Source organism: Bacillus rossius, chromosome 1 (assembly GCF_032445375.1).
Source record: "Bacillus rossius redtenbacheri isolate Brsri chromosome 1, Brsri_v3, whole genome shotgun sequence".
Taxonomy (NCBI): Eukaryota; Metazoa; Arthropoda; class Insecta; order Phasmatodea; family Bacillidae; genus Bacillus; species Bacillus rossius.
In genome coordinates, this window is record NC_086330.1 from 51402095 (window position 1) to 51422435 (window position 20341).

The 20341-nt window shown below is 45.1% G+C and overlaps 1 protein-coding gene across 1 annotated transcript in view; it reads right to left on the reverse strand.

The window, feature by feature from the left end:
* LOC134535906 (cytochrome P450 6k1-like) overlaps nucleotides 1-20341 on the reverse strand; it is a 45533-nt gene that overhangs the window by 4126 nt on the left and 21066 nt on the right. The window lies entirely within an intron of this gene.

Sequence of the window (20341 nt, forward strand, 5' to 3'; positions counted from 1 at the left end):
GCCATGTTAGTCGAGCCGAGCCATGAGCTCAGCCCAGTCTTCCGCCATCAACGACCGAGAGCAGACGCTTCAGCACTCCGGGGGCCTCACCGCTTGTTTTCACCGCTAAGTAATTCTGTTTAACTTTAAATCTTTTCCAAATTGTTTTCTTCTAGTCCTCGGAGCTACTCTCGGTCAGGGGACTGTTTAATTAATTATCTTACGACCAGTAAGTGTCTTTTTTCCATGTAATACATAATTCGAGATGTGACCACGTGGCGGGTCACTACATTAAACCGATTCGTGCAGCGGGCGTTTTATGCAGTTTTAATCGTGTACGTGTGTGAGTAGAGTTAGCCGAATAAATCAGGTGTGTAAATCTAACGTATTACTTTATTATTTTAAATCTGTGTGACCACGTAGGGAATAGCGTGCCTGATGCTGAGAGCGGGCAGGAATTAGTGCTAGGTGTTTTCAAGGGGGAAATAAAATCACGCCTCACATGGGCGACGTCACGCCCCGAGTTAGGAGTCTCACCGGGTCCACGTGCCTCACAACGTGGTGGCGCCCACTAACATATCACCCTAAAGCCATCCGAACAACCCCCGGCCGCAACAAGTGGCTCCCAAGAACGTGGGGCGTGATAGAAAACGCCTAGTACCGAGATCTGTATGAGCGCGTGAGATAGGCGGTTGTTGCGTGGAGCGTGCGGAAGGCGTATAGCGGGACTCTGGCGCGCCGGCCACGTGACCAGTCAAGCGCGCACCCTTCCAGGAATTCGCGCACAAACAATACATTCTGGGCACGGACAGCTGCGTGCAGGCAGCTCACAGGGTGAGTGTGTGGGTTGGACCTCCTTCCGGGCCGCGTGGCGAGGAGAAGCAAGGCAGTACACCGGCCTTACCACCACACACCACCATGTCGGACAGCGTGCGAAAGGACAGCAGTACAGGCGCAGTGAAAACCGAGGTACTGTACAATGTGAACGGGATGTACTGTGGGAAATGTGCGCGACCCAAACACGTGGGCAGTGTACTGGGAACGTCGTGGGTGGACACGTGTGTTTGCTTAGAGTCATGCGTGGGCAACCTACCGCTGGGACACCAGCTAGGACACCGGACTATCTTAGGTGCACGAAAATGGCGTGTGACGGACAGGCAAGCGAGGGCACGAGGTGCAGGCAGTGCAGGGCATTCAAACACCGGAAATGCCTAACCAGGGGCGAGGCGGGCAGCTCGGAGAGTAACTGGTATCTCTGTACGGACTGCGAAAGTGTGGCGCACGTGAAACAGGAGGCGGCAGAGCGGGAGCGCCGAGACGTCACATGGGAGAGGCGGCGCTTAGTTCCTGTGGGACCCATAGAACTTCCGGAATTTGCGGCGCGGACCAGTGACGATCCTAGGCAATTCTTAAACACTTGTCGCGGATGGTTCAGCCGCTACGGAGTGCCGGAAATAGAGTGGGCAGATAGAGTAGGCAGTGTGCTACGTGCTGACGCAAAAACGTGGTGGACAATCATTCGTGAGTTTGATATGCCCTGGCCGGAGTTTGTCAGGAGGTTCGAATCCCGTTTCGCGGATGCCCGAACAGAGCTGAAAGTGAGGACGGAGCTGTTTTGCACGGAACAAGGACACGCGGAGGCGGCCGAAGCGTTCGTGCTGAAGAAGATTCGTCTTCACAGGCTCCTCTTCCCTTTACAAGCACCGGAGGAGGTTTTAGGGCCCGTTATAGAACTCATGTGCCCTGAGATGAGCCCGCACATGCGCCACGGGGTACGCTACTGCGCAGAAGAATTCGTGCAGCTCACTAGGATTGTGGAGCAGGACCTGAGTGCAGTGAAAACGTCCCGCGCAAGTGTCGGAGCGCCAACACGGACCGAACAAACTACCATAACAACCCAGGCAGTGGTGCCTTACGTCGCGCCACAAACAGCAGGCCGCCACACCGGCGCCCGACCCGGCAGCCAATCACCACCGGCATGGCGTCAGTGCGCCATTGGCAATGGACCACCACCACAGTGTCATACGTGCCCAGCCAGCATCTACCACTGGCATCTCAACTGCCGGCGGCGTAGTTGCTCTACCACCCCTCCCCCCTCAACAACAGCTGGAGGACACGAGCGCACGCCGACAGGGCCCTTCCTGGGTCACATCAGCATCGAGGAGGGCGAACTACGCATCCCGATCGTAGTCAACGGGCGCGCGGGGAACGCCCTGGTGGACAAAGCCGCTAGTCACAACTGTGTGGCAGCGCGACTACTTGCCGACGACCAGTACGAACTTCAAACTGGACAGCTGCAGCTGGCCACCGCCGGAGACGCCTGCCAGACGCAGGGCGTCGCGATGCTTCACATCGAGATACGAGACCAGCAGTCGACCACGACAGCTGTGGTGATCGCCGGGCTACGCGACGACGTCATACGGGACGGCCGGGTGCACGTGGGCATCCAGGGATGTCGCACCGTCTACGGGCTGGGGAGGACGCCGCCGACACCGGATGTAAAAGTCAGTCTCGACGAGTTCAAGCACGGAGTTCCCCTCGAGCTCCGTGCCGTCATCCAGAGTGTGCTTTACCAACAGTGTTCTGTGTTCACGACTGCAGATCCCTTCAAACGCACCACCGTCACCGAACATACCATCCCTACTCATCCTCAGGTTAATGAGATGCTCAGGGACGAGATTATAGAGCCGAGTGAGAGCCCCTGTAACTTCCAGATAGTCTTAGCGGAGATAAAAGATGGCACGTCCCGATTCTGTGTAAACTTCAAACCCATAAACAAGGTGACAGTGAATGCCCCCCCGCCCTTGTTAAACATGGCCGACACGATCGCCGGACTCGGCAACGCAAAAGTGTTCTCGTCATTGGACATGAAATCTGGGTATTGGCAAGTGCCAATACGGCCAGCGGACCGACCAAACACCGCTTTCACCACCCCTGACGGGAGGCGATTTCAATTCAGATCCATGCCCTTTGGTCTCCAGGATGCCCCTGCCACATTTCATAAAATTATGACGCGCATGTTGGACAATTATTCAGGGAAGTTTTCGGCGGCGTACTTAGACGATATCATAGTGTGGTCGCAGAGCTGAGAGGACCACGCCCACCACCTCGCCCTTGTACTAGAGCACCTAGCGTCCCACGGACTGACATGTAACAGGGAGAAGTGTCACCTGGGCATGACGGAATTAGATTTCCTGGGTCTCGTAGTGAACACAGAGGGGAATAGGCCTACCGCAAAACAGCTAGAGGTCTCTAGAATTCTTCTGCGCAGTAGCGTACCGCGTGGCGCATCTGCGGGCTCATCTCAGGGCGCATGAGTTCTATAACGGGTCCTAAAACCTCCTCCGGTGCTTGTGTAGGGAAGAGGAGCCTGTGAAGACGAATCTTCTTCAGCACGAACGCTTCGGCCGCCTCCGCGTGTCCTTGTTCCGTGCAAAACAGCTCCGTACTCACTTTCAGCTCTGTTCGGGCATCCGCGAAACGGGATTCGAACCTCCTGACAAACTCCGGCCAGGGCATATCAAACTCACGAATGATTGTCCACCACGTTTTTGCATCAGCACGTAGCACACTGCCTACTCTCTCTGCCCACTCTATTTCCGGTACTCCGTAGCGGCTGAACCATCCGCGACAAGTGTTTAAGAATTGCCTAGGATCGTCACTGGTCCGCGCCGCAAATTCCGGAAGTTCTATGGGTCCCACAGGAACTACACGCCGCCTCTCCCACGTGACGTCTCGGCGCTCCCGCTCTGCCGCCTCCTGTTTCACGTGCGCCTCACTTTCGCAGTCCGTACAGAGATACCAGTTACTCTCCGAGCTGCCCGCCTCGCCCCTGGTTAGGCATTTCCGGTGTTTGAATGCCCTGCACTGCCTGCACCACGTGCCCTCGCTTGCCTGTCCGTCACACGCCATTTTCGTGCACCTAAGATAGTCCGGTGTCCTAGCTGGTGTCACAGCGGTAGGTTGCCCACGCATGACTCTAAGCAAACACACGTGTCCACCCACGACGTACCCAGTACACTGCCCACGTGTTTGGGTCGCGCACATTTCGCACAGTACATCCTGTTCACATTGTACAGTACCTCGGTTTTCACTGCGCCTGTACTGCTGTCCTTTCGCACGCTGTCCGACATGGTGGTGTGTGGTGGTGAGGCCGGTGTACTGCCTTGCTTCTCCTCGCCACGCGGCCCGGAAGGCGGTCCAATCCACACACTCACACTGTGAGCTGCCTGCACGCAGCTGTCCGTGCCCAGAATGTGTTGTTTGTGCGCGAATTCCTGGAAGGGTGCGCGCTTGACTGGTCACGTGGCCGGCGCACCAGAGTCCCGCTATACGCCTTCCGCACGCTCCACGCAACAACCGCCTATCTCACGTGCTCATACAGGTCTCGGTACTAGGCGTTTTCTATCACGCCCTACGTTCTTGGGAGCCACTTGTTGCGGCCGGGGGTTGTTCGGATGGCTTTAGGGTGATATGTTAGTGGGCGCCACCACGTTGTGAGGCACGTGGACCCGGTGAGACTCCTAACTCGGGGCGTGACGTCGCCCATGTGAGGCGTGATTTTATTTCCCCCTTGAAAACACCTAGCACTAATTCCTGCCCGCTCTCAGCATCAGGCACGCTATTCCCTACGTGTTCACACAGATTTAAAATAATAAAATAATACGTTAGATTTACACACCTGATTTACTCGGCTAACTCTACTCACACACGTACACGGTTAAAACTGCATAAAACGCCCGCTGCACGAATCGGTTTAATGTAGTGACCCGCCACGTGGTCACATCTCGAATTATGTATTACATGGAAAAAAGACACTTACTGGTCGTAAGATAATTAATTAAACAGTCCCCCGACCGAGAGTAGCTCCGAGGACTAGAAGAAAACAATTTGGAAAAGATTTAAAGTTAAACAGAATTACTTAGCAGTGAAAATAAGCGGTGAGGCCCCCGGAGTGCTGAAGCGTCTGCTCTCGGTCGTTGATGGCGGAAGACTGGGCTGAGCTCATGGCTCGGCTCGACTAACATGGCGTTCTCCCGCCGAAACAATTGCAGTTAAAGATATTTGTGATTTCGTACCACGGGAAACTTAAGTAACATGACAAGGATGATTTAAAAATTACGTGACATTTTCTGAGTAATGAAAAATAATAATACAAATTACAATTATTAAGAATTACATTTAATTATTGTCTGGCTTCGGCTTCCGTCGGGAATGTCCGGAAACGCTATTATATTTTAATACACAATTTTAATTAAAAGTACATAAAACCCTCCCGCCCGATCTGCCGTCTCACTGCATTTGGGAAACATTAAAACAATCAAGACACACACGTGATGTTCATTTGAAAGATCAGGTAAAAACATACTAGTATATCTCTCATTTCTCTTCCATATAGCATCTTTTGCTTTGTCACCTTTATAGTATAGTTGTCCTTGAATGCCTATGATTTCTCCTCTTAAAGAGTATGGCTCTTGAATTAGGACAATGTCTAAATCATATTTTGTGGCTAATTTCGTAATTTCACTTGTTGCAGCTGCCGATCCTTGTAAGTTAAGCTGACCAAATTTGATCTTATGTGCATTATCCATAATCTGTTCTATTAATTACTTTTCCCAAGGCTTTCTTATAACAAGGACAATCTATACTATCCACTCTATGATCGATATTCAGCTTCTCTCTTTTACAGTTCGAACATTTGTTTCCATGCATTGCCTGCTGACATTCTGTGTACTTATGGCCCTCTTGGGCGCAAATAGAGCAGGTAAGCTTTCCATTACACTTGATTGCTATGTGGCCATACATTTGACATTTATAGCACCTAGTTACAGAAAAATAGTATTTTACTCTTGATGAAGAAAATCCAATGAACAATGATTGTCTTCTTATTATTAAATTCCTCATTTTGGGTGTACATTCTATAACAAGATGAACAATGTCCTTATTTTCCTTTTTTCCTCTTCTGGTGCTTAACTTCACTGCTTCAATAAATTCATCTTTGGATACATCATCCACAAAATTCTGCCTATAAATATTCTCGATTATGTCTTCATTATCATATTCTCGAGGAACGTCATAAACTATTAGTTTAGGTCCTCTTTTGACTGGTTTTTCAAATCTAAGATCCATTCCTTGTAGTTGTTCGTTTTCCGTTATCTTCTTGATGGTATCCACATCATCTGATTCAATTACCAGACCACCTTTTGAAATTTTCTTGACACTCTTCATGTGCAATTTTGATTGAACAGGGTCTAGTTTGTTAAATAATTCCCTTTTGGTGGTCTCACTTGATTGTGTCTTTTTTTTTTTTTTTTTTTTGGATATATTACTAAGACTTCTCGTCTTACTTTTGGTATTGGCCATTGTTTCTCAAGGCTTTTGTCAGCTGGAATTTTAGCCGAGACTTCAGCATAGGAGGGACGACGACTTTCATTTCCTCCAGTTGCAACTGCCTCAATTTTGCCTTTTAATCTAGAGTTCTCGATAAGAACTCTGTCCAGTAATCCTTTCAGTTGAACTATTTTAGGTAGGATATAGTTTGTTGCAGCTTTATTCACACAAGATATCTCTGTGGTGGAGTAGTTTGTAATTTCTGTCACCAGTTTTTTCCGCTTTAGTCTGACGTCGTCTGGCCGACGACCACCCCAGAGCCCGACCTGCACCCGCCAGTATATGCTCCCGCTAACGGAACACACCCCTGGCCATGGCCCACCCGAGTCAGGCGACCCGAACAGCAATTAAAAACAAAGCCGCGGAAACCTGAGTAGACAAGAGAAGAACCGTACCCATTCCTCCTGAAACATTAAATGAGGATTTTAGCGACAATAAAATCTCTTCCAGACACACCCGTTTGGAGTCTAGCGTAATGAGGTCACGCCTGGCGCGAGAGAGGCCGAGCCTCCATCGGACGCCATGCCAGTTCGGCAGTTCAACGCAGCTCACGGGCCGGGGCGGACCTACGTCCCACGGAGAGGCAACATCCTTTGTCTACATTGAAAGTAACGTCCGGTAAATATAGTCACTAATTAACCAAACCCCTTTTATTACTTAACCTCTCCGTGAGTACCCGGTCCCTTTTTTCGGTCCCGGACCTAATCCGGCCGCATCAACTTAAGGACACCCCGCACCACACTTGGTCAGCGGGGCTGCTCTTCAGCATACGGCACGGGCCGTCTCCCGCAACGTACAGAACTTTATTTAAGGTCACGCGCACGGCGCTGACCACAAACCCGCAAGGGAACTTGGACAAAGTTAATTGCGGTGCGTGTTTCACCACAGTGGGCACAACACCCGCGCCAAGACATTTGCATACGGGATTGGCCGTCTCCAATCGCTGCCCCTTAATTCAGTGTATTTTTGTATCCCGTATTTTGTACTGCTAACTTACGTTACCCGAGTAACGAGTGCCACGTAACTTGTGCGCGCCCCCTTAATCCAGTGTATTTTTGTATCCCGTGTTTTGTATTGCTAACTCACGTTACCCGAGTAACGAGTGCCACGTAACTTGTGCGCACCCCCTTAATTCAGTGTATTTTTGTATCCCGTATTTTGTATTGCTAACTTACGTTACCCGAGTAACGAGTGCCACGTAACCTGTACGCGCCCCCTTAATTCAGTGTATTTTGTGTCCCGCCTTTGTGTTACGAAATTACGTTACCTGCGTACCCAGTGAGACGTCTGAGACATAACAGCATCCGAGGCCACGTAACGCGGAACACAAACAATAAGGCGCCACGGAATAACAAGTAAAAACCCCCCGGGGACCTCTGTAGAGTGTTGTATTGTGTACGACTCGCCCCTCTGAATAAAAGGTACGACACCACCACCTCAACTCCACGTCTCTTATTTAAAATCATCTCACGCAACACCGCCGCCGGCCCTAGTGGGCCACGCAGGGGCACATACATCCACGACCCCAAATTCACGACTAGAAACGAGCTAGTCTGGCGCCCACCCGGACAACACAGATCAAGAACCGCCTTTTCCCACTAGGAGCCACACCGGGACTCGAACCCGAGACCCCGGACGACGGCAAGTCAGTAAGATAGTTTCAGTCCATTGTGCTTCTAATTCAGTGTCTTCTTCCTCAATGTGAGAATAGTTTCTTGACAGTCGTACATTATCTGCGGTAAAGTGTCAGTTAACCTAGGATCCGCTATTCTGTGTTTCTTCGCTTTTTCTCGCCCTCGGCGCGAAGCCAAAGATATAGGAATGTCATAGAAGTTTCGGACACTTTGATTATCACTAAAACCATCATCTGACAATTGTTCTGGGTTCGTATCTAAATAACGAACATCCTCGAACAGCGGCATGGGAACGTCCAGATGTTCACCGGAAGCTAGTCTTAAGCCTGCGGGATACGGCCCGCGGATGTGTCTAGACTTTTCCCTCTTGGTCTTGATGGGGTCTCGACCCCAGACGAGTGGAAACCTGGCGGACGTCACTCACCGGAGCTGTTACTGGCGAAGACAGGCGAGTGGCAGCTGGTGGGCGGGTGGCAGCTGGCGGCTGGCGGCTGATGTCTAGCCGCGACGGCGGCACCACAGGTGGGCAACCTGGTCGGCGTGCTCTACGTCCTCCTCCTCCTCCTCGTCGGAGGTCGCAGATGTCCGGGTTGCACGGCACACTCCACGAGTGGTTGCCCCCGTCGAGGAATGTTGAATGTGTGAACGAATAACACGATTCACTCTAGGCAACCACCGTGCCGTTGGGACGTTGCAGCTCGCACTCAACAAAACCTTGCTCCTGGCCGGGCCACACCTGCACCACCTCATCTGCGGCCTCGACGAGCAGAGCTTCCGGAGAGCATGGGAGGTGTGTGTCCGGCCGTAGGAGGCTTTCGCTGCAGTTTTGCTGAGTGCAAGGCAGCTCTATCAGATTGTCGTCTGTGTCGTCGCGAACCAGGTGTCCCAACGTTGTGCACACGTGCAACCACTGCCGAACGTCCGCCGTCTCGAATATCACCCGACCGTAGCCGAGCGACACATCCCGATACAAAGTTGCTGGATTAAACTGTATCGGGATGTGAACACTGGTGCGAAGAGTGGCTTGGAGAGTGACTAAGCTCCCCTACGAGCGACGCGTTCCATTTATAGCATCGGGGGACCAACCAGGGTCTGGCGTCGATTGGCAATGCTCCAACGCCCAAGCCCTAAGCAGCGTGGCGTTATGTCGTGACGTAACGGGCCATACACGGCTATTATCTTGCGTATACATTTTATTCAATTCTTTCAGTGACGGACATCCGAGCTCGGTCTGAGCATCCTGAATATTAACATGTTTTTTACACAACTTTGCAAGCCACCTTTTTTGCTCTACGCCTGCCACCATTACGGTTCCGCTAATATGTCCTGACAGGATGTTTTGCAATAAAGTATACGGAAACAGACCGTCATCCCAATGGATGCCGTGGAAATGTCTAGTTAACCAAGAATTTGTTCTCTGATAATTTCTGTGGAGGTATTTCCACGAGTATGGCGGCTGAAATGTTCTCATAATTATCACCCCTTCGTCATTAGCCAGGCTGATCTCTTTTAAGACGAAACCGTGATGAGAATAGCATCCCTGGAGGTTGGCATGCAGCATGACGTCCCAGGGAAGACTGCATTATCACTTACATTACATTAGAATTGTAATAGATTTGTCTCTCGGGTTATACGAAACCAATCGATCGTGCAGAATTAGTGCGAATGCTTGAGTGCCAACGGGAATATTTCTCGTTGTGGTAATTTCTATTCTACAATACACGACTCCTCCAATCATCTTATCGTTCTGTTTAGACACATCAAACACAAAGAGAGGAGCCATATCTTTAAATTTCTCCGGGTCGAGAAGTGGTGGTGATTGACGACCGTAATATGAGTCTTGAAAATCCGCGTACATGTTATACACCAGCAGATAGCTATCATTAGGAAAATTACTATCCAGGTTTGTGTACGGATAGGATTCCGAATTCAAAAAAAACTTTCACATTCTTAATGTCAACATGATCAAACTTTGATGTATCACCGGCGACGTTGTTTTGCCTACCCGTTTGAAATGCGACTATTATATATCTAGGCTTTTCCGTATTAAATGATGTTTTCACGGACCAATGTACCAATTGAGATTGCGGCAGGGCCGGATATGTTTCGAGGCTCCAGGATCGGAAAGCAATGTCTATGTTTTTTTCCTTTTTCAACCATTTTAAGCAAACGAATCCTCTGTGCGGTAGAAATGGTTACATGAGGTATTAGCCAATCAATGCTCGTGAGTGTTAGTTTCACAGGCAACGGTTGTGCTGCAGTGTCTAACACCACGTTGTTCTGAGAGTTTGACACCAGTAACACTAATTCTTGTCGAACGTTAACTAAAACGTGTTTATAATCTTCGAAAAATCCCATGAGATGACTCAAAGGCACGCATATTTCAAACTCGCCGTTTGAATTAATGAGTACACTATAGTCTTTAGACAAGCCCCAGCCGGCCATCTTGGAAACGGCTTTTTCACTGGGCGTTAGTGAAAGATAGTTTTTAATCGTAGTCACTAATCTAACGTCGCGACATTCATCTATCTGTAAATTATTTACCTCGTACGCAATTCTGTTAAATATGTGTAAAATTCCATTTCTGACAATTTTTGCGTATGTAGCGGCCTGGCCATCCAGTTTGACGAATTTTCCACGGATTCTTAACAGATTTTGCCCTAGTTTCTTGAGAAAACGTATATTTTTACGTGTTAACCGCTTGGCGTCTCGCTGACTACTGGTTCTGCCTTCGAAACCGCCGGAGCCTTTATGAATGCCAAAGTATTTCACTCCCATATTTTTTTAAAATGCAGACGTAACGTTATTTCTTCGCCTCTAAAGTCTATTAGCTTTCCGTTTTGGTCGACTATCCTCACAGACAACTCGTGTATTCGTTTAACAATCACCGGAACGTACATGACAGATTTAGGTACTTCGATGACCTTATAACCAGGCGGGACGCTGGGGTAAAACTCGTGTATGCTCAAGCTAGGTTGTCCATTTAAATAGCTGGAGCCCACGATATTTGTATCTATACGTATGACCGATACAGGGAAAATATTGACCGGTTGTGTTGACTCATGCATTCGACCTGCCACGTAAATTTTAGGTTCAAAACCGAGCATTTTTCCGATCGTATCGCTTCCTGTAAAATGGATATCGTAATTACAATGCATATTACATTGCAATGTATTAGGGTTGCTCTCAAAATAAATGTCGCATCGTGTGGTAACAGATCTCCGATGTAACTTTCCAAATCTGAAATTTCATAACTTCCGACGGGAAGAATAATTTGAGACACAGGACCATTGTTTTTCGAAAAACGGAATTTGTTGTTTTTTTCGTCAACGTTCGGAATGTAATGGTATGTTTGAAAGTCGATTAGTCCAATCTGCCACTCTCCATTCGTAAGGTCAAGGGGTGGAAAATATACGGACCGCAATTCCGAATTTTTTCTCGTTAATATAAGTGAAATTGACATTTCAGGTTAGCTTGCACTATAGTATGGATCACCAGGATAGGTTGCACTCTGATATAGACTGGACGCATCAATGGCTGGTGTATCTGTGCTGTTTGAAATTATTTTTTTTGCTTCTTATACGCGGACACGAGAAATCTTAAACATAAATGACCGCAATTCCACGATTTGATCGTCTGTTGTCTATCATAATTGTAACTTAACATTGTGCCTTTCAGGTATTTTCTTACTTCCGGAGGCGGTCTGAGGTCGCCATAGCTGTCATAATACAGCGCAGTGCTGCCAGACTTTTTATATGCAACTCAGTGAGTTCCTTTTCCTGTAGATACGTCTATATTAATTATCCCACACACGTACTGTTTCGGTTTTAAAGGTAAGTTATCTCTCATGAAAATGCCTCGGAAATTTTTGATTTTCAACTTGTATACCGCATTTTCTAAATCCGTGGTAGTTAGCGGTCTGTGAGGCAAGGCTAAAATCACCCTTTCTTCATTATTATTTTTTTTTTACTGCTTTCTTAGTCGCTGAGGCGAGAGCGTCCCTTCCCCGCGTGAGGCCATGTGGCAGGGTTAAAAGCATCCCACCCTTCCCTGTCCCCCCTTCCGCTTCCGGCGGCGGCGGCGAACGCCCCCTCCCATGGCTTTGAATGGTCTTAAAAAAAAGCCTCGCACCATTTTTGCTCCGATTTGTTAAGGCCTGAATACGTCTGTGATGCTGTGCATTTTGTTGCAACAATTTTGTCTGATTATTAGCGGTTGTCACTCTCTTTGCGATTCCGGCTGCGCCTCCGATCAAAGAACCGAGCGCTGCCAGAGCTGGAAATAGAAATGGATAACACCGCCCTTTTTATCACGTTTATTTTTCTTACTTTTTTTCTTTGCGACTCTTATGCCGGCTCCTAGTTTACGCTTAACACTCATTATTTTACTTACGCTCCAAGCCGCGATCTTTTCACCTAGCTTAGTTTGAGGGTTCTGTGCAATTTGTTTAGCTTTAAGTGCTAAAATACGGTCCGCTTGATGTCTGTTCTCCAAATCGTTACTCTTTGCGTATGAAATATTGTGTTCTTTGCACGATCTATCTAATTGATTTTTGCCTGGGTCTCCGCGTGCTAAACGTTTTTCAAGTTTTGTACCGGGCCCACAGTACTGATAAGTTGGCAAATTTAGCTCGAAAGGTAATTTATTTATGGCAGAGTTAATAAGACCTTTACCCTTCACCCTCCTTCCAGCACGACGCATATCAGCATAATGACTTTGGGGGGTATAAATAAGACGATTTTATACTTTTTACGCTTCAGTTGTAACTATGGAAGTAATCCCGCAACATGACAGTCTTCCGATCGAAATTATTCACGATGATTTGATAAGCAAACGAGAACAACGCCACGAACCGCTGTTGCCGAATACCATATAAGATGTATAATTGCCGGACCTTCAAAGAGCAGGAAAACATGTATTTTACTTTCGCTTATAAAACATCCTAACGGAGTGCGTTTCGAGAATATTTATTTGTATAGCAAGAGCATAGAACAACCAAAATATAAACTTTGGCGCAGGTGTTGTCTCATGTTCAAGGTATTAAATTTTTTCAATTTCGTGAAAATGAAGAGGTAGTGCCGCCAAGCAAAGTTCTACTAAATTCGATTATAATTTTCGATGACATCGGGTGTGAAAAACAGGCAATAAACAGTATTTTTCCATGGGGCGACATTTCTTGTGCGATTGTTTTTATTTAATTCAAATGTATAGTCAAACCCGAAAACAGTTGGTTCGGGATAGTGCTAATTTGATAATTTTATTTAAAATGAATCTTCTAAATCTTCAACATGTTTACCACGAGCACGTCACAACCGACATGCCATTCGATAAATTTAAAGATGTTTGTGCTCACTGTTGGAATAGCAATGATGGTTATGGTTTCCTAGTAATAGGTAAGGATTTTCCTCTACAAAAAGTTCGTTATCGCTGTGGCTTCGATCACTTCATAGTGTTACCTTCGTGAAGAATGAACTTGGGCATCTCCAAATTTGGGAGCGGCGGGAATAAACATCAGCAACAGTCATGTCTGACTCTTACGGAAGATGGGCACTGTCAGGTTGGCGGGAAACGTTTGCGCGGTGTAGGCGATCCACGTGATGCGACGGATGCTGCCACAAAGAATTACGTAGATGTAGCTTCCAGTGCCACCGCACATGCAATTAGTACAATGACGAATAATTTAGAAAAAAACTTTGGTCTACTAAAAAACAGTCTCTCATACGCACAGGATCTTAATAACAATTTGCTAATGTATCTACATCAGTTTGAAAAGAAGAGTACAGATGTTTTAGATAAAATTCGAGGAAATTTACCCGAGAAGGAAGTTTTACACGAGTTGAAAAATCTGGTATCTGTCAGTAGTGATGAGCTGAAAGTGATTTTTACGGATGTGAAGGATCTCGTTAGCTCGTCACGTGACTTGCAACGTGGTTTGGGAAGTTACTTGCGTCAGGCAGATAGCGATACGCGCGAGTAATTTGCCAAGATTCTAGAGATGTTGAAGTCTCTGTCAAGTGGCGGTTGCAATAGGAACTTTAGCGAGCTAAAGAATATTTTTCTGACTAAACACAACGAGGCTTTATATATCCACAAACAACACTTTGAAGCAATCAAAAATGCTTTGGTGTCTACAAACGAAAAACAATCTGATACGACTGCGTACCTACGGCAGGTTGATGCCACGGATCGCGCGACATTTACAGAGATTTAAACACTCGTGGGCGAGCAACCGAAGCTTGTAAGTAAGGAAATAGTGTCCGGTATGGAATTACAATTTAATACTTTGATAAGTTCTCTACGCGAAGATTTATTAAGGAGTCTCTATCGAGTATTGAGGATAAAGTTGATAGTCTCGTTAGTGGAGCTACTTCATGTTCTCAGTTTCCACATATCGTTAATCAAAGCTTGAATGCAATGAGAAATCGTCTAGACCTATTGTATAACCTATTGGGAAGGAAGCTAGCGGACAGACCTGAAAACCAGCCAGCACAGTCACCATCTGTATCGCTTCCGGTTTTAAGAGGTCCGTTGGTGAATTTGTCTGGTGTAAGACCATCTTCAACTCCGCTTCCGCGTATTACCGTACCGGTTCAACTTCCCATTATACCAACTACAGCTACTGCGCTTAAAAGGCATCCTTAATGTATAAAAGCCTCTATTTACGCTCACATGAGTCAGTCATGGCTTCAGAAGCAAGAAAGCTCCATCACGTCATACAAAACGTTTGTGAAAAATATTTGCTAGCCAAACGCGCGTGCCTGGCGCGGGATGCATTTAATGAACAGGTATTCAAACCGATCACATCGCGTCTCGAGAGTTGTTCTGCTGCCGCAGATAATTTATCGGCTGAGGTGAAAAAAGAATCCGCTACACCTATCGCTAAACCTGAGATTAAGACCTTCTATAGCGAAGGTGAAGAAGATGATGATGATTTACCACTGATTGTTCATTCCGGTAAACGCTCGGCTGCGTCACGTGAGCTGTTGGGTGAGGAAGCCCGGTCCTACCTAACCGGATTCAATTCTAAAATAAATGATACGACCTACGGAATATACAAACACAACAATCGCTGGTTCTTGGGAAATAAGGAAGTTTTTTTCCTACCTAATAATTTACTTCGCATAGATGATGAACTAATACAACCTTCGCCGGGATTATATGAGCTATTGTTTTCGAAAGAACCTAAGGTGTATTCAGAAGCTGCATTGTGTCAATACACACGCTTGCTGCGGTCTACTAGCGCGTGTTATAAAAGAAATGATGTGTCATCCAAACATTATAAAAACACCGATCATGAAAAGTTCGGGCTCATTAAGGATCTTTGTCCTGTCATTGCTTCCCATGAAGGCAGTGGTTTAGTTGAAAAACTAGATTTTAATCGTCGAAAGGAATATGTTTACTGGAACTCGGTAAATGAATTATGTGATCGGCTTAGATGATTACTTGCATCGCAACAATCCGGGAACACGAGCCATTCAAATGAAGTGTTGGCCATACTAGAAGAACTCATTGAATCTGGCTACATTAAAAAAAATTAAGTAAAAAATAAAAAAATAAAAAAAAGAATAACTGCCAGATGCGGTATTGCACTTGAACTTCACAAAAGCACACGCAAAGTCTTTCCTCGGAGACGTGTAATCACGCATGGTCTCGGCGCTCTTTTACAGATTGATTTGGTGGAAATGCAACCTTATCACCGTTCGAATAAAGGATTCAGATGTATATTGGTTGCGATTGATGTTTACTCCAAGCGGGCTTACGCGGTTCCGGTACTGAAAAAAACTGAGGAGCTTGTGGCTTTAGCTATGAAACGTATTCTAAAGGATTCTGGAGGTTTCACTCACGTGCACTCAGACCCAAGGTACCGAATTTTATAACAGAAGATTTCAGACATTGATGAAAGAACATGGGATTAACCATTATTCAACCAACAGCGAGCTGAAGGCCTCGGTCGTTAAACGCTTCATTAGAAGTTTAAAATCGCTTTTTTTTTACGGAAATGACCGCTCAGGGAAACTATAAATGGCTACCGCTCTTACCAAGAGTTATGGATATATACAATGGCAGATTTCATAGGACTATCGGTATGAGCCCCAACGAGGTGAAAGATATTCTCTTCTTAAAACGGTGTACAATGTTGTGAAAAAAAATAGATCACAGGCGAATTAAAGCTAGTGTCGGAGATCATGTACGTATCTCAAGAAATAGGGATTTATTTGTAAAAGGTTATTTCGTAAATTGGTCCCACGAGATTTTTAAGGTGATAAAAATACGCAACACTTACCCTAGAACATACTACTTGTCTGATCTAGATGGAAATGAAATCAAGGGCAGTTTTTATTCTCAAGAAATTCAAGTGACGAAGTATATAGACACTTATTTAATTAATAAAATCCACAAGCGACTTCCTACACGTCTTCTAGTCAGCTGGAAGGGATTCCCAGAATCAGTAAAAACATGGATTTCTAGAACCGATGTGGAAGACTAATGGAGGGTGAACCAGCCATAACAAAAATCTAAACGCGGCTGCAGGAATCTATACAACGTGTCGCGACTCAAACCCCTTCCTCCCCCCTTGTTATTATTGAAACTAACAAGGGGTGTGTGTGTGTGTGTGGAACATTTCCGTCGCGACACGTGTGTGACTGCACCCCGACCCCCTCTGCGAGCGGCTTCCCTATGCGGGAGACAGTCTCACACGTGTCGCGACTCAAACCCCTTCCTCTCCCTTGTTATTATTGAAACTAACAAGGGGGGGGGGGTGTGGAACGTTTCCGTCGCGACACGTGTGCGACTGCACCCCCACCCCTCTGCGAGCGGCTTCCCTATGCGGAAGACAGTCTGGGTTATTATTAAAAAAAAATAACAAGGGGGAGGAAGAGGAAGGGGTTGGAGTCGCGAAGGGCAGACGTGTCGGCGACGGCGCGTACTCCCTCGCGGCTACAGCCCTTGGAAAAAAATTTTTTTTTTTTTTAAATATATTATGACTATAAATGCACAATACATTTCTTTTAAATGACAAGTGACGTAATAAGAATACTTTTTTTTATTAAAATTGGTGATATATATAATATTACTTAAGTAATTAATCCTACTGTATATATTTCATTTCCCCCAATACACACTACAAGAGAACATTATGTCTTTAACACATAAATAAAAAATAAAAAAACGGTGTTTGAATTCGCCGAAATACGTAAAGTAATTATTTTATTAACATGCTATAAGCATAAGTAATGCCTATAGCTTATTTTTTTATTATTATAGACAGACATGCTACACAACAAATTATGCATAATATGACTATACTGGTCTAGTACTACAAGAAAACATGGCTACACTCCAGTGTGTGTTTTTTTAATTTTCATCTAGTACTACTACTACTACTGCTACTACTACTACTACTACTACTATAGTCATAGAGTAGTGGCTGCCGAAATAATACTTTTAAAAAAAACTTGATAAATGAAAAAACAATGACTATAATGAGTAAAAAAAATATGGCGGCCTGGTATGCTGTGCTACAAGATCGCGGCCTGGTGTGCTATGCTACAAGACGGCGGCCTGGTATGCTGTACTACAAGATGGCGACTTTCAGCAATCGATTGTCATAAATATAATATTATTATTTTTTTTCAAAGTTGGCTGTTCTGGTTACTTCCTAGCAGCCGAAATTATTTTTTTTTTCCAATGTTGAAATAAACATGGCGGCCGGCCCGTTTTAAATTTCCAGCTTAGCACTATAAAAAAAACATGGCGGCCCCATAGCAGCCGACACTATATATTTTTAATTTCCCGCTTAGCACTATAAAAAAATGGCGGCCGCATAGCAGCCGATGCGCCTCGTTTAAATTTACCAGCTAGCACTATAAAAAATATCCCTTTTCTTTAAAAAATTTTTATAAGCATATATACAACATCTGAAATTATTTTCTCCAACATGGTAAGGTTCGAATCCCCGCCGCCCGCCCTCACATTTTTATACTTGTAAAAAATAATTCCGGCACGCGCGACACTAGCGCTACCTACCTTCCTCATTTAGAAACATACCCACACCCCTCCACGTGACGTCAACAACCACCTGCGGATTCCCTCCATGCGGCTCCCGGCAACGCCCACCCGGCCACGTGGTGCCACGCCCCCCCGCCCAAGTGCTCCGAGAACCAACTGTTTGATTGTTGACAGTGTACCAGAACGGCACGCTTCCCCTACAAGCCAGTGATCTAACAAAAGATATGAATCGATAGAATCTATCAGTAAATTAATAGGTGATTTTTTTTAATGATTTGGGAATTGTTTTCAAAATTCTAGGTTATAATTTCACATGTTCAATATGGCGGCCAGTATGAACAACAAGTAGGCGGATGTGACAACTGCCTGGTAATAAATACTACAACTACACTTTTAACAGCTAAAAAAAAAAATTAATAAAAAATAAACACTGGCAAACGAAAACATGATGGTGGATCCAATATGGACGCCATAACATCATACTGGCTAATGTAATATATTCCTTGGCGAAAGTTATGGAGGGTGAGTAGAGTATATTGGTAGCCTCCATAGAGGAAGGGCCCCGCTGATATATATTTTTATACCCTTCCAGATTCGAACTGAGAATTCCATGAAATAAATGCCTTTTTCATTAAAATTTTGTAAAAATTGTAATTATTTTTTAATAAATTTTATAACTTTCATTTTTTTTAATTGTAATTACGAATTTTCAAGGTGGCGGCTGTTAAGTCATAATTTCAAAATGGTGGCCATAACATAATCCTAACTGTCAAGGTCAGCGGCTTATGGCAGTTTGTCGATGTGGAATTTAAGCCACTTTGGGGAAATTTCAAGTCTATGAAATGTTTTGGGGAATAAAAAGGGGAATTTTTCTATCGAAAAGAAAATTTTTATTTTTCAATTTTTTTATATATATTTTTTTGGTAAAAAAATTTCCTAAAAACAACTTTTGGGTTTTTTTTTTTTGCAAATTTTGGCCGATTTTACTGGTAAATATCAAGGTCAACGTCAGAGTACAAGGTCAATTTTAAATATAAAGGTCATTCACGTTGGCCATTGTGACGTTACAATCTAAGATGGCAGACACATCCACATCCAGCACCAATGGCTCTAAATAACTAATTCTATACTACTTAAATGATTGACAATTGCATATGTTTTCTTGGTTAACATAAATTATGAAAATAAGCTAAGGAAATAAGTTTGTTTTCTACTGTTTGACAATTTGGGTTTGGCAACTTTCGTGCATTATAAACGACCGTGATTTTCTTGAGTTAGTTGCTGTGGCGTTCTTGCTTTTCTTGCGCAGTTTATAAATCCGGCCTATCTCAAACATTTGTAGCAATGTTATGAAGTACGCAGTCGGTCCAAAATACCAACGCTGATTTAATAGCCTGATAACAAAGGTTATATTATTCGGGCCTGCTTTGCTACAGTTTCTTCCAAATTTATTCTGAGTTCTGAGGAGCCTCGGTAATTTTTTGAATAGTTCTTTTTTGTTAAGATTGAATAATATGTTTGTTAAGATTGATTAATATTTTTGTAAAGATCTAATGATATTTTTACTATATGTTTATCTAAACATCATAAATAAAACACGCAATTATATAGGTAAGCAAGCTATTTTGTATATTACACTTTTAAGTGCATGACTAAATATACAAAGTACTATGTTAAGATTTACGAATTACACCCGTGGTTGTCCGAACAGTTGGTGTACTGCTTTGTCCGCTCTCATATGAGCACTATCTGATACCTTTGCCCAGAACCTCGTTTTATAACTCACTCCCGTCATGCGATTTTTTTTTATTTCCTCTTATCTTGATCTCCCAGGAACAAATATCACGATGATTATCAGGTTTTTGTTTTTGTGGGTTGCCTGAAGAGAATGCGCATCACTGCCTCCACGCTGAATGCTGAATGTCATGCTGTGCGAAGGATACTGAAGGTGAGGCCACGAGGCAGGCCAGTGTTCCTGCTAACTAGCCAGCCAGCCCGTTAGCCAGCGGGCGGGGTGAGATCCATTAGCGCTACACGCCTAATCCGATTAAAAACCTCATGCCTAGCTACTCCCGTCTCTCCCCCGTTTTTTCCTCTTATTCAGTGATTTCTCAGTGATCTTTCTGTGGCTCTGGAGCAGTGGTTCCCATACTTTTTCAGCTGGCGACCCACCTTTCCTTATAGGAATACCTCCGCGGTCTATCGGTCCATGGTGGAGTAAAAACTTGTTTGTATCGTATCCCTTCCTTATGTATGTATAATTTACCATCAAATATAGCATATCGCATATATATATGCTTTTTTTTTTTAAGATAACGATTGATTAT